Source organism: Ambystoma mexicanum, chromosome 10 (assembly GCF_040938575.1).
Source record: "Ambystoma mexicanum isolate Mex_15411 chromosome 10, UKY_AmexF1_1, whole genome shotgun sequence".
NCBI classification, from domain to species: domain Eukaryota; kingdom Metazoa; phylum Chordata; class Amphibia; order Caudata; family Ambystomatidae; genus Ambystoma; species Ambystoma mexicanum.
Genome location: NC_090932.1, coordinates 589,899,450 through 589,914,138, shown reverse-complemented (window position 1 = coordinate 589,914,138; position 14,689 = coordinate 589,899,450). Strand labels below are relative to the sequence as shown.

General features: G+C 48.8%; 1 protein-coding gene across 7 annotated transcripts in view; it reads left to right on the top strand.

Moving 5' to 3' along the window:
- The window catches only part of KIF1A (kinesin family member 1A), a 4,129,412-nt gene that overhangs the window by 3,037,778 nt on the left and 1,076,945 nt on the right, over positions 1 to 14,689 (top strand). The window lies entirely within an intron of this gene.

Sequence of the window (14,689 nt, the reverse complement as noted above, 5' to 3'; positions counted from 1 at the left end):
ACAGTCATCCCTGGGAGTGCATAGAAGTGAGTCTAACAGGGATCCCACAGCGTGTCACTGGTCCTGCACCCCCATATGATTGCTGCAAGTCACCATAGTAGGGATCAGTGCAGAATGACGAGTATGCTACCAACTACAGCCAACACCCCCCTGTCACCAAATCTCGCGCATGAGATCAATGAATGCAGTCCAACACTGCTGCATGCATATACGACGCACATGCAACAAGACATGAGTGCACACCATGACCCATCAGGAAGAAGCTACCCCCTCCATCAATCCATTGCACAGGACACATACCCGGGCCAGTAATGGGGTGACTGTATCCTGGGACATGTGTGCATGGCCAGTAATCACCTGCTGCCATGTAAGACTAGTACAGTTCTGCACCATGAATGTACAAACACTTACCTTCATTCCACTCTCATGCAAGTGATGCTGGCTACCCTTTGAAGCCGTGGCTCATGACCCCGGTCCGCAACCCACAGAGCAGGCACGAGGAGGACTACAATAGATCCCATACCCGTACACCGGTGGTGATAGAGCAGACCTTCGGCCTGTTGAAGGCACGATTTTGTTGCCTCAGCCGGTTGGGTGGGGCACTCATCTACAGCCACGAGAAGGTGTCCAAGATCACCATGGCATGTGTAATGCTGCACAACCTGTGCATCCGTCGGAACGTGCCACTGCCCCCTGACGTGGAACTGCTACCACCAGATGATGATGAGGGGGAGGAGGAAGGAATGGCAGGACAGCATCACGGTGCCGAGGCACAGGAGGGACGTTCCGTGCGGCAATCATTGATCGGACAATATTTCTGACACACAAGTATGCTGAGGGTGTGAGGATGACAGGACATTGGGCACTGGGTGTGGGGATACATGTACACCATGCACTGTGAGACATTAAAGGACCCATGCACAATGATTAATGTCCACTCTGTTTCTTAGGGATGATCAACCAGTGTATTGAGTAATAATGTTCAAACGTGTACAACAAAACCTCCACCCTCACCCCCCTCCCCCTCCCCCCAACTCCCACACACACCATCACCCCCCTCCCCCTCTCCCCCAACTCCCACACACACCCTCACCCCCTCCCCCCAACTCCCACACACACCCACACCCCCCTCCACCTCCCCCCACAATAGTCCCATTGGTACAACATAGGCAACATGTGTGTGCCAGCATGGTCAACGTGCACTCCCAGAGCCAGGGGGATCCATGTCGTGGTGCGCAATGTATGCAGTGAGCGTCAGACAGGGCTGGTCTGCGTGGACGAACTTTGGGAGGGTGGGTCCACCCGTTCGGGCTGTGGTGTGGGGTGTGCTGCCTCCAGGGCATCTGCGATCCGGCCCAGCACCTCGCAGAGCCGGTTTGTGTTCGCCGTGATCACCTCACCCAGAGCCTGAAGGTCATTGTGCCACTCCAAGCTAGAATCACGATTGTCCCTGATGAACTCCTCAATGAGGCATGTGAGGTTCTGGGAGCGCAATACATCCATGGCCGATGTGGCCGATGTGCTTGGCAGGCTTGGTATTGGGCCTGCAGGCCTTTCCGGAGTGTCTGCAGGGGAAGTGGATTCACGACAGGCAGGTTGTAATCCTTGCCCTGTGAGCCCTGGGGTGTCACTCTCCCCGGAGTCGCTGTGTGCCACCTGGCTGTATGATGGTGTGTCAGGGGTATGGGCAATGTCATTGGTATCCTCCGCGTTGGCTCCGGAAATTGATGGTGGGCTGTCTGGCACATCGAGGAGGCACATGGCTGCATGCTCCCCAGCCACACTGGACTCCTCTGAGTGCAGCGTGGGGCACGTGTCCAGCGGCACTGCAGGCATGGGTAGGGGTGCAGGTGGGGGTTGTGCACCCTCCATGGGGGTTGCAGGAGCAGGTGGTGTTGCTTGTGTTTTTCTCCTGCTTGCAGGTATACGTTGGCCCCTGCCTCTGCCCCTGGAGGTACTGGCCCGGGTGCTTTCCTAGTCCTCGCTGTCATGCCCGCTGCCTGTGGGGGGGGAAGAGAGAGACGGCATGAGCAATGATTTGGGTGTCAGCATTTGTACATGCCTATGTTATCACAATGGGATTGCAGCGTTTTGTGGACATTTGGGTGGTGAGTGGGACAGTGATCTGGGCTTGGATGCTAAATGCATGCAGATGTCTGGGTCACTCATGTTGGCGGCGTACTGTGATGACTCACATTCACAGTGTTTACAATCACTGCCCCGTGTGCCTCACAGATTCTGTCTCTTTGTGTGGTATGGGCCATATGGGTTACAGCCTTGCACCTGACATCAGACTGGGTCCCACTTGTTACGGCATGATTTCATTGGGGGGGGTTTGCCCAACCATGACGTGACACCTTGCCCAGCCCTTGGCAGTGACTTACATTAGGAATGCATGTTCTGTCTTGAATCATGACACTCACCTCCATCAGCGGATGACGCTGCACCGCACTCCATTTCGCCAACCCCTTCTATGGCTTCTGTGCCCATCATGGCCGCGCACGTTCCCTCCCACGGCATCATTTTGATGGGGGAACCTGGCCCTCCTCCTGTCTCCAGGGCCTGACTTCGGTTTGCCGAGAGGATGGCCCGCACCCGGAGACGGAGATCATCCCACCGTTTCCAGCAATCCTTGGTGGTGCGGGGGGTGTTTCCTACGGTGCTCACCCTCTGTGCTACCAAGGCCCAGATCTCTTTCTCCCTGACGACGGTGGGCCTATGCATATCACTGCTGAATACAGTGTCTGCATGTTCGTGCAGGGTGTCCACCAGTATCTGGAGCTCATCCCGGGTAAAGCGCTCCTTTCTTATGCGTGCGGCCCCCTTTTTTAGTGCTTTAGGCATGATGCTGGTCTCGAATGCCAATTTCTCTCTTCAGTATATGCCATCGGGTCCTGTATGGAGAGGATGGCAATGGATTGTGATTTTAAAGATGGCCGCCGTGCTCCTTCCCGTGCGGTGACGTTTTTTCCGGTTCCGTTCTTGACCGGTGACCGTAAATAGCGGGGACCGCTATTTACGGTCACCGCTGATTACTCCATGTCGGCAGTGTTATGTACGGTGCATTTGTTGGCGGTAAGGGCTTTAGGGGTACTTTTGTGGCATGGCGCTAACGTTCATTACCGGCATGGCGGTAAGCGCGTGCTCGCGAAGTCAGAATAGGCCGATTTTTACGGTCTAGTGCCAGCACGGAAACGCTCTTAACGCCATGCCGGTATTCCCCTATACTTACCGCCCAACTCGGAATGACCCCCCAAATGTAGTTGCTAAGTATCAGAAACGTATACTATCACCTCATCAGTGTCAACCACACCTCACTTCAGAAGTACAGACCCATCCCCCTGACTTTCCTTTCTTAGAGCAAATCAAGGTGTATGGCCCTGGCTGTTTCTTCCTGGCCACAAGACACACCTTGTGGGGACAATTCACAACTTGTTCTTATGATGAGCCCTGGCAGCTCCTCCATATCTCTGGATGGAGAGCCACTAAGATTATATAAATACTGCATACTTGCATATGTCATGGGACATTCTTGCACTCTTATGCAGAGCTTTCCACTCTCCTAAGGTACAAGGGCGCCCATTTAAAAGTCTTTCTTTCGCTGTCAGCATGCTTCTCTTCACCATCCTAGGCCAAAGGATGGTGCGCACTGATTTCTGGGGGACTTTAAGGTATCCACACCCCACCTTCTATCTCTTGTACTTCTCATCTGATCAAACATCCCATGAGGAACCCCTGAAGGGTTTTAGCATCTTTCCAAAGCCAACGTTATGCAGCTGCCACAACACCAGGTAAAAGGGGACATGTGGGGGGGATTACTTTTCGGCATGTGACTCTATCTTCTGAGTTCGAGGATATTGAGGTTTGTTGCAGACACTGGCCCTCATTACGACTCTGGCGTTAACCAATGGCGCTATTAGCACGATGGTTAACGCTGGTAACTTACCGATTCCGCCATGGTGAAATGGGGAATTACCACCCCATTCCAAGGTTGGCGGGGCGGTAATTCCCCATTTACCATTGGCCCTTCCCCATTCCCATTTTTGCCCCATAGGGCTCAATGGGAATGGTGAAGGCGGTAATTACAGTACCGCAAATTGCAGTACCATAATTACCTTCAAAGTCCCTTTGCGGGTCCCTACCTTAATGGCTGGTCCATACCAGCTGTTAAGGTCGGTAGCCGCAAAGGGACCTCGTAGTAAGGCGTTAAGGGGTTAACGGTGCTGCAACCTTTTACAGCGCTGTTAATCCCTTAACACCTGCGTCGTAATGACCCCCACTGTTTTTTTTTGTTTGAAGAAAGTACCCAGCATTCTGCCTGAATGCCAGGCCCCTGCTCCGATTTTTTGGCAAATGACATTCAAATGCCATTTGTTGCCCCAATGGGCAAAATTCCCAGTAATTATATTGATGACAGCACCTGAGCAAGTTAGAATGAGGTTTGGGATGGTTCATCGCCTACCAAGCAGCACACTAAGGAAGGTGTAATGAGTGCCTGAGGCTGTCATATATGAGGCAGCTCTTTCCCTAAACTTTCCCTGAACTGATGGTCTGGCCATTCATAAACCTTAGCACCTTGCGTATGGTAATGAGAGGAGTCTCTATACTTTCCCTTCCACACATCTGCCATTGCACAGATCTTTGCACACAGTATACAATGTTTCTATGAGCGAGAGAGGGGAGAGAGAGAGAGAGAGAGAGAAAGGGAGAGAGAGAGAGAGAGAGAGAGAGAGATGAAAAGAGGGTTTTATGGTGGCAGACTCAAAGTGAAATGGGAGCTTTATGCAGGAGCCAGTGGTAACAGCGCAGGGAGGAGACCATGATCCTCCTTAGACATTGGGTGATTATTAAATCACCAGATTAAATTACCAGATTAAATCAGATTATTAAATCTGCTGAATTACCACCAAAATTGATTAACCTGTCTGCCACTCGGTCCTGTGGATTTAACATGGGATTATGAGTTATGGCATGGTGGTGTTAGTCCCTGTTTTTGGAGTCCATAGGAGTCTATTGGGATTTTTGGTGGATTAACCACGTGCATAATTACTGCTCTGTAAATCTGGCGATTTATGGCAGTAAAGTGGATGATTTACCGCCACCTTTTTGTTATGGAGTAAACCATCCACCTACAGCCAAAACATATAGTATTGCGGTGTAGCATTGGGGCAGTCAAGTGTCGGCAACAGAGTTACCACTACTATTTCCCGCACCATCACTACTTGTAAGGAGGCCTCATGTTTTGCTATGACTTGCAATGCATTGTCATGCCTTCACGCCTTGCTATCTATTTGTGGCTTCAAGATTGTCTGGGCCACTTACCAACCTGCCCATCATGGTATAAACTGATTGCACATTGCTGAAAAGCCACGTTCCAATACAAAATGCATATACCAACTAATCCATCCACAAATGACAATTGAACACACCGCTCAAGGCACATAAAGAAACAGAACAGTATGGGCCTCATTACACGGACGGCGGTATTAGCGCCATGGTTGCCGCCGGTATTTTACCGAGTCCGCCATGGTGAATGGCGGTATTACCACCCGATTCCAAGGTGTAGGGGGGCGGTAATTCCCCATTGACCATGGCACTTCCCCATTCCCATTTTTGCCCCCATAGAGGTCAATGGGAATGGGGAAGGCGGTAATTACGGTACCGCAATAGCTCCAAGGTCCCTTTGTGGGTCCCGTCCTTAACGGCTGGTAAAACCAGCCGTTAAGGTACGGTCCCACAAAGGGACCTCGTAGTAAGGCGGTAAGGGTTTATCTGCACTGGTACCCTTACCGGTACTGGTAAACCCTTACCGCCATCCATGTAATGAGGCCCTAAACCTCTACAACCAACTTAAATATCACAGCCGTGGCCAATGCATATTAGCACCATGGTGAGTCTCCTTTCTGGATACAGTCAGGGAAAAATGTAAATGTATGCTTAAAGAATGTTGATGGGAAATGTAATTGTAAGAGAATTCAATGCAACTATAAAGATCTTGTTGATTTTAGAAAAACTAGGCTTTAATATTAGGATCTGAAAAGAGAAGCCATTTTGTAAAGTGCAAGCATGCAGGCAGAATGGGAAAAGTTAACTTCACAACTGTATTTTCTTGAGTCGTTATGACCTGTGCACTAGCAAATTGTTTAGATTTATGCTTACGCTGAAAAAAATATATTCGAGCATGTTGATGAAGTAACTTCAGACGAATGTTGTTAGAAGAATAATAAAACCTCATTGTGCTCAAGGTGCACCTCTTTGTGGGTTATCTCATATCGACTCAAAACTGCCCCATAATGTTTAAATATGCCTATTGCTATGGAGTCAGCTGTTGTGTTTTTTGAGGAAGAACGAAATCCTCCCTGGTGAGGTCATGAAATCTTACATTCGCTGCATTGCATCCAATGTACTGAAAAGTTTATGATGGTTAGGGAAATTCGGGGTGGGGTAACACAGTCTGGGATTGTATGGGGATTGCTGTTCTTCCTCGCTTTCAATCTGGATTCTGTCCTTTTTATTCTACAGAGATGGCTCTTCTTTCTTTTCTTTACTCTTTCTATCTGCTCAGTACTCCAAACATTCTTATTTTCTTATTCTGCTTGATCTTTCTGCTGCTTTTGATACTGTTGATCACTCCCCATTTTTTAGCTTCTCTGTCTTCCTTTGGTTTATCTGGCTCAGTTCTCTCCTGGTTCAGGTCCTATCTCTCTCAAAGAACTTTTTCAGTTTCCTGGGTAGGGTCTTCCTCTGCTACACTTCCACTTATCTATGGTGTCCATCAAGGTTCTGTTCTTGTTCCTTTTCTATTTTCTCTTCACACATCGGCTTTAGCTAGTATTATCTCTTTCTCTGGTCTTTCCCATCATTTCTTTGCTGATAACACCCAGTTGTTTCTGTTCTTCTCATCTTTTTCTTCTGATATTCACAGGAAACACTCTACTTGTCACTTGGCTATACAGTCTTGGATGTCGGCTCACTTTCTAGTTCTCAACACTACAAAAACTGAAGTACTTTTCTTCCATGCAAGCACTATACATCCTCCTCGGCCTCCCTCCTTTATTTCATTTCCGCTTTCTCAACTATCTATTTCCTCCGCTGCTCTCAATCTTGGACTTTACTTTGATTCTGTCCTATCCTTCAAATACCATATTTTTCTATCTTCACAAGTGTGCCATTTTCACCTATTCAATATCTGGAAGGTTTGCTCATTCTTGATCTTTGAAGCCACTAAACTCTTGGATATCTTCTCTATTTTTCTTTCGCCTTTTCTAATGCTCCTATGCGCTTTCTGGTCTCCCTCTTACTTGTCTAGCTCCTCTTAAAACTTTTTATAACGCTTCTATTCACCTACTCTGTCTTTTGGCCACCCGTGACTCTATTTCTTCTTCCCTTCTGTCTCTGGGCTGGCTTTCATTCCAGTCTCGCCTCATATTTAATTTCCTGTGTCTTGTCTTTAAATGTCTCTATGGCCTGGTTACTGATTACCTTTCTTTGCTAGTTTCATTCTACACCCAACGTTCTTGTTCCCAATTTCGCCCTGCTGTCCCTCGTCCTCCTTATGGTCAGTCGCAATTCCGTTCATTTTCCCTGCTGGCTCCTTTGCACTGGAATGCTCTTCCCCTTTGTTGTATTTCTGTTTACTCTGTATGTAGTGATTCTTTGAGATACTATTTACCTCAGCCCGGCTAAATTTGACAGTATGATAATTTTGCTAATTATCATTTATTGTTCAGTTTGATCATATGTACAGCGCTTTGGCTGAAAGCGCTATATAAAATCCAAATAAAATAAAAATACAAAATACATGTTCTTCTTTTCTGTGTTCACACAAAAGTACTTCCATAAAAATGTACAAACCAACTTCATCCAAAATCGAGTCCAACGTCTGTTTCCCTCAACTAATTTGGTAACTTTGGCTGGGGGTCACCACCCAGGAGTCACAGCTTGTCCATGAAGCCCTGTGTCCACCATAGAAGGTAAGCCGCTTTGGGCCTCGTTACAAGTGTGACTGGTCTGGTACGAATGCGCGTAAAACGGCCAGTAATACCGGATCCGGCATTTTTACCAGACTGGCATACTCTGAGTTTGTCGCTAGGGGCAGTGAGCTACCAGCAGGCCTGTCCTGCCAGGAGTTCAGACCCCTACCGGCAATAAAATGCCCCATCACCGGCACCCGTGCTACCGGTACCCGTGATTAGGGCAATCCCATTCCATGGAGTCCGATGGAACTTACCGCCATTGCCAGCACCCGTAACATCCTCATAACACCAGGATATCGGGCGCTCGTAACTGTAAGGCGAGTTTGGCCATGAACCGCTGGTACTATAGGCAAACTCGTGATGAGGCCCTTTGTCTGTTTGGAGGAGACTTTCATAGAGAGGACATTCGGTGCTATGGACGAGAAAGAGGAGAGTAGAAGGGAAGGGGAGGGGGCCCAAGGGAGACCTGAGAGCTGCAGAGGGAGGATGGAGGGGAGTAGAGGAGAGTGAGGACAGGATGTGCTGAGTTTTAGTAAGAAGTGGGAGGCCAGTGAAATACAGAGGGTCAGGGTTGACGGGGTGACCTGGAGACTGCAGTAGGATTGGCGAGTTCCCTGCAGATTTTAAACAGTTTGCCCGTGTTAGTAGCCCCAGAGATACAGGCTTAGATATGGACCCTCTTCTTCGAGCGGATAGAGAGTCTATATTGCTTTTGGAGCTGGCGACAGGCCAGTTTGTCAGAGGGTGTGCCAAATGCCTGCCATTTCCACTCAGCAACTTTGCACTTGCGATTCAGAGAGGCTAGTTCGAAGTCATACCAGATCGCTTGTCAATACAAGTTAAAATTGCTATACTAGAAGGTGTATATGTTGATAAATTGTAGGCTTTGCTTAGTGTGGGCTGAACTGTGTGGAGCATTTTTTTTTGTAAATTTCAACCACTGAATTTTCAAGCCATGATCTGCTTTATGCAAATAGCACAATACAAGTTGGTAACATTAGTTTGTTTATTGGCTGCCCTTCTAAGAATAAGGGATATTGACACAGATTTTGCTTGATCTTCAAGGTAGCGCATTCCTGTCTCTTTATGGATGGCAAAGACTGGGCAGCATTGGGAAGAGCCAAGAGTGTTCTAAAGAAGCTATTTTGGATTATTTGAAGGCAGAACACATTTTGGGAGCCACATATGCCCATTCCATATAAAGGAACTGAGATAACCTTGTCCTTGCATGCTCGCAGCATAATGTTGAGAAGCTGCACTTTTGGAAAAGGTAGAGGTCCCAGATGGCTTGTGAAAATATTCGATTAAGCCTAGAGACTGGTGACGGTTCTAGCTCTAATAATACCTCTCCCATTTTTATCATGGTTGGAAGTATCTATGTTCCCTTATGTGGCATACGCAGCACAATCGCAAAGTGTATGTGTCTTGAGCTTTATCTTTGGGGGGGGGGGCATGGCTGGCATCCATGTGAGGCAGATGTGCTCACTGGCAGCTCCTGCAGATCCTGACATTGAGAAGCTTTCTATGATAACAAACTACTGGGAAATAACTGAAACACAGAGAATTGGCAGCCGGGAACATCAGAGAGGCTCTTTGACAGGAAGAGGAGTCCAGAAGGATTCTGTGAGGAGAGTACTGCCTTGTCGGACGGGAGCCGCGAGAGATGACGGAAAATGGTGGCGGAGAATTGAAGGAGACTGCGACTATAAATGAGCTGCAAGGCATCCGCAGAAATGGCGAGCGGAGCTACCCAGCTGTGAAGGTGCATCTGAGGTGTATAAGACACACTGGACAGTACAGAAACGTGCAAAGGTGGAACGGGGCAATCAGCGAGCCGCTGCCGGTGGCACTTGAGTACGAACTAAGGAAGGCTGTATGTGGATGGAGCAGTGTGGCTGGGACACGGCAGACGGGCCACAAATGATAGCGAGGGGCAGCTGCGGAAAGCAAGGAGGCGATACATGGACTGTGTGGCAGAGATCCTTCTACGCCCGGTAGACAACCAGAGGCTGCTGGCAGCATGCCATTCCTGGCAAGACACGCAACGGGCTGGAACGGTACTGAGAAGGAAGAGTTCCTCCGGAAGGAGTCCACGGTAGCCGAAGATGGAAGACACCATTAGTGCTGTTGGATGCGAAGGACCGTGAGCATGAGGGAAGGCGGTAAGGAGTCGGGGTGGGAGGGGGGGGGGGGGGGTTTAGTGCTCACGTTGCTACACATAGACTGCATAGAAGAGTGCTCCCCCTCGCCACCCGTAGAACTCCCGTGTGAGGAAACAACAGTGCTGCACGGGCAGTGGGCCTGAAGGGTCCGGCACCGTCTGGAGCAACGAACGTTCCTCTCCCTGAGAGGAACGGAGCACATGTAAAGTGCACAGCGCTACGATTAGAGGACTTCAGCCACGGGGGGCAATACAAAGAAGAGCGCACAAATGGTGCTTTACAAAGGCCCACAAACTCTGGGGCCTACATCAGAGATAAGTAAAAAGCCTGCAAATTAAATCCAGCGGGCAAGAAGGGACACCACCCCATGAGAAGGTTAACCTTTTAACCCCCCGGGAAATGAAGAGGCAAGACACAAACAGCGGGCGGGGGCTCAAGGGCTTAGTTGCGAGCCATCATTCAAAGGACTGCGCAAAGCTGAGAGTCAGCAAGGGCCCTCGAGAATGGCAGACCCGGGTGGAGAGATAACAGCGGGCCCGCTAAGGCGCTGCCACGTTGAGGCAGCGCGAATAGAAGAGCACTAAGAAGACATCACCCCTTGAGAGGGCAGACTTCCCTTCTTCTCAGCTGGCCCAGATGGAACGTAGTACACAGGAGATCAGTGCGCAAATACCCCAGTCTGTACTCTGATAAGCTGCGTATACAGAGCGGCAAGCAGACAGGGGGCTACAAAGACCCCGGAGCTAAGGCAGCCCGTGGGAGGATACGGAAAGGAGCATGCCACAGAACAAGGAAAGCAAATATAATGCAGCGCATCACACACGTGCACAGGACAATATGGCCACTCACATGCAGATAACAGGAGATCCCAGCAAAACTGAGCAGCTAGGTGTCGGAAGTGATTATTATTATTATTATTATTATTATTATTATTATTATTATTATAAGGAAGAGCCTCAAAAGACCTTGCCCAGGGGAGAATACACGGACCACTACATTTATGGCTGCCGTTGTGGCAGAAAGCTGATCCAGGGATGGTGTACAGTGCTTAAGTGCAAGGAACGACAAAGGACATCAATGGGAGCAGGCGCAATGGCGCAGACCACTAAGGCTAATCCTAAACATCTCACCTATTCCGGCATACAGAGATAGGGTAGACAAACTCAGTGACAGGGCAAACAGCATACGTATTCTGCAGAGTGAGCCACAGAACTCTGGAGAAAAGAAGGCGGCAACAGACATTGCATCTGGTGCCTCTAACAGGGCACACTGATCCTCCTTGGAACAAGCAAGAATAGGGGGCACCACAAGACCTGCGGAGCACTTGGCGACCAAGGGCAATAAGACCAAGCAAAAGCAAACCACATTGGAAACCTTTATGAAAGGCCAAGCCAGTTGTCAAGAAGGAGACAAGGGGGACATAGATAAGGAACAGGCATCGCCCCAGAAAACATGGCAGACACGGGGCGGCAGCAGATCCTGGAGGCCATTACAGCGCTTCAGGCAACGCTGGAGGTCCAAATTGACACAATGGGCATCGACGTGGGACTGTTATGACAAGTTATCAGAGCCATAGCGGAACGCACCGGGAAACTGGAGGAGCAGGTCAAAGAGAATACAGAAGTAAGGGTGCAAACGACGAAGGACATTGACATCCTCCTGCAGAAAGTTAAATTACTGGAAGATAGGGCAGAGGATGCGGAGGGTTGGGCATGCAGAAATAACATCAGAATTGTGGGGCTGCCTGAGGGAGCGGAAGCGTCTGATCCCACTACTTAAATTGAGAACATGTTGCTCCAAGAAATAGGCGCGGGAGAACTCACACAAGAGTTCACGATAGAAAGAACACATCTTTGCCTCACCAGAAGGCCACCGCCAGGTGCTCCACTGAGGCCCATGATAGCTAAGGTACTAAACTATAAGGACAGAGAAAAGATCCTGGCCTTCTCTAGGTCAGGAGGGACGATGCAAAGGGCATCAGCGAAGATCTCAGTGTACCCCGACTACACCTTTCAGCTCAAGAAGAAGAGAGCCCAATACATCACGACGAAGGCGAGGCTTAGGAAGGTGGCCTAAAGTACATGCTTATATATCCAGCGAAGCTAAAGGTGATATAAATGGCAAAGCAATTTTCTTTGAGATGCTGATGGAAGCACAGGAGTGGATGGACAGTGCCCGGATACCGGAAATGCCGGAACAGAGCCAACGTACCTAGACGGGATCCTGAGCAGACTGCTATAACAGAACTGACAACGACTAGAAAGATGCGTGTAACAGGGCGAAGATATGTGTAAGCCACATAGCAATAGGAATTTATAAGTAGTATGGAAGCAATAAGATACGTTGCAGAGATAACATGAGCAATACAGTAGTCACAGAAACCAGGTAGAGGGAATGCAGAGAACAGACCCACTACCAGCCCCCGCCCCCCTCCCCCGAGAAGTAGTTTCAGGGCTACAGTAAAGGGCCTGCCCGTAGAGCACCAGGAGGCTAGTCTAGCGACCAGGTTGAATGGAGCGGAAACAGGGAATTCCTAGCATGCTTAGCATAGCTGGACAAGTTAAGTTTGAGTTTGGTTTGCAGTGGGGTGGGGTTGGGGGGTGAGGGGAGGGATGGAAAAGGGCAGCCTGCCATACATGGTCAAACGCTGCACCAAACTCTTACTGAGGCTGCCAATAGGCTGGTGGCCTCATTGATTCCGAGACATGGTAATGGCTGACAGGGTTAAAATCATGACATGCAATGTCAGGTGGCTTAAATAATTACGTGAAATGCAGAAGAGTGAGTATGTATATCAAGAGGAACAAAGTGGGATAGCATTGTTACAGGAAATGCATTTAGATGCACAAAAACAGAAGAACATGGTGGGTGCATGGGGAGGGGTGATGGTGGGCTCCACTTATTCGACATATGCAAGAGAGGTCCTCATTTGGGTGGACCCCGCTATACCATTCAACGTGTTGACCATGATGATAGACAATGAAGGCAGAATGGCAATGCTACACAGTATATTGGAAAACCGTGAGCTGTGTATTGTGAACACTTATGCCCCAAACCATGATGCCATTGTGTTTTTTAGATCATTGTATGCGTGGTTGGGACCATACAGGGATGGAATATTGATTTGGGGAGGAGATTTTGATTGTACAATGGACCCAACCGTTGATAGATCGGACGAGAAACATAAACGGCTGTCTCCTATGACCAAGGTGTTAAACGCGCTACTGAAGCACTTTCAGTTACAAGATCTATGGAGGGTAAAACATGGAGAAGGCAGCGAATACTCACATTATTCAGCACCACATAAGGTATGCACAAAAATAGATAATGTGTTCGCTGGTGAGGAACACAGAGCTGAATTCTCAGAGGCAGAATATTTAGCCAGTGTCCTGTCGGATCACTCCCCACTCATAGTGAGATGGCGGTGTCTGCCCGAGACCACCCATACCTACATTGAAGTTGAGGAGTGAAGCACTGTTAGATAAAGGATTCGCCGAGCACATTCAGAAGACGACAGTTGAATATATTGCAGTAAATGAGGGGAGTGTGCAGAAGGTGGGCACGGTCTGGGAGGCGTACAAGGTGGTTATCAGAGGGGAAATGATAAAGGAATCAGGGGTGTACAAAAAGTCATTGTCAATGAACTACAGAACATGGAAGAGAAATTGATGGTATTAGAGAGGGAGGCGAAGGTGAATAAGGATCACGTAGAGGAAGAATTGAACTGAAAGAGGCATCGCTAGCACAATGGGACAGATTGGGGAAGTTTAATCATGCGAAATACCTGGAAAGGAGCCATGCACAGGGGGATAAAGCTGGGATATTATTAGCCTGGTTGTATAGATGTAACGATACCAGATCTCCTATATGTTCCATTCGGAATAGAGACCAAAATGAGGTAAACACGCAGGCAGGCATTAATGAGGTTTTTTCTGAGGTATGTGTAACCCCTAGTAGAAGAGGAGAGGGACTTGCAGGATGTCCTTGACCTTATTGCCCTACCCCGATTAGTTGCACTTCAGGCAGAGACACTAGAAACACCCATAACTCCGGAGGAGGTCGTAGCTACCATTAGAACACTCCCTACGGGAAAGTCCCCAGGCACGGATGGGCTCCCTAGAAAATGTTACAAGGCCTATGTCGATACGCTGGCGCCGTTGATGGCCAAGGTGTACAACGAGGCATATGCAGAACATGTGCTCCCTGAAAGCTTGAGGGCGGCCTTGATAGTGCCACTACTCAAACCGGATAAAATAAGCACAGACTGCAATCCTATAGACCACTGTCACTGTTGAATCAGGACAGCAAGATCCTTACAGCAATATTGGCAAATAGACTCTGCAAGGTAATACATGTGCTGATCCACCCGGATCAGACCGGGTATGTACTGGGGAGAAACATTAGTGAGAACCTCAGGAGATTGCACCAAGTGATTTCCCTCATGGAGGATTACATGGCAGAATGTGCGGTAGCCTCACTAAATGCGACTAAGGCATTCCACTCAGTGCACTGGAATTGGTTGTCTGCCACAATGATACAGTTTGGGATTGG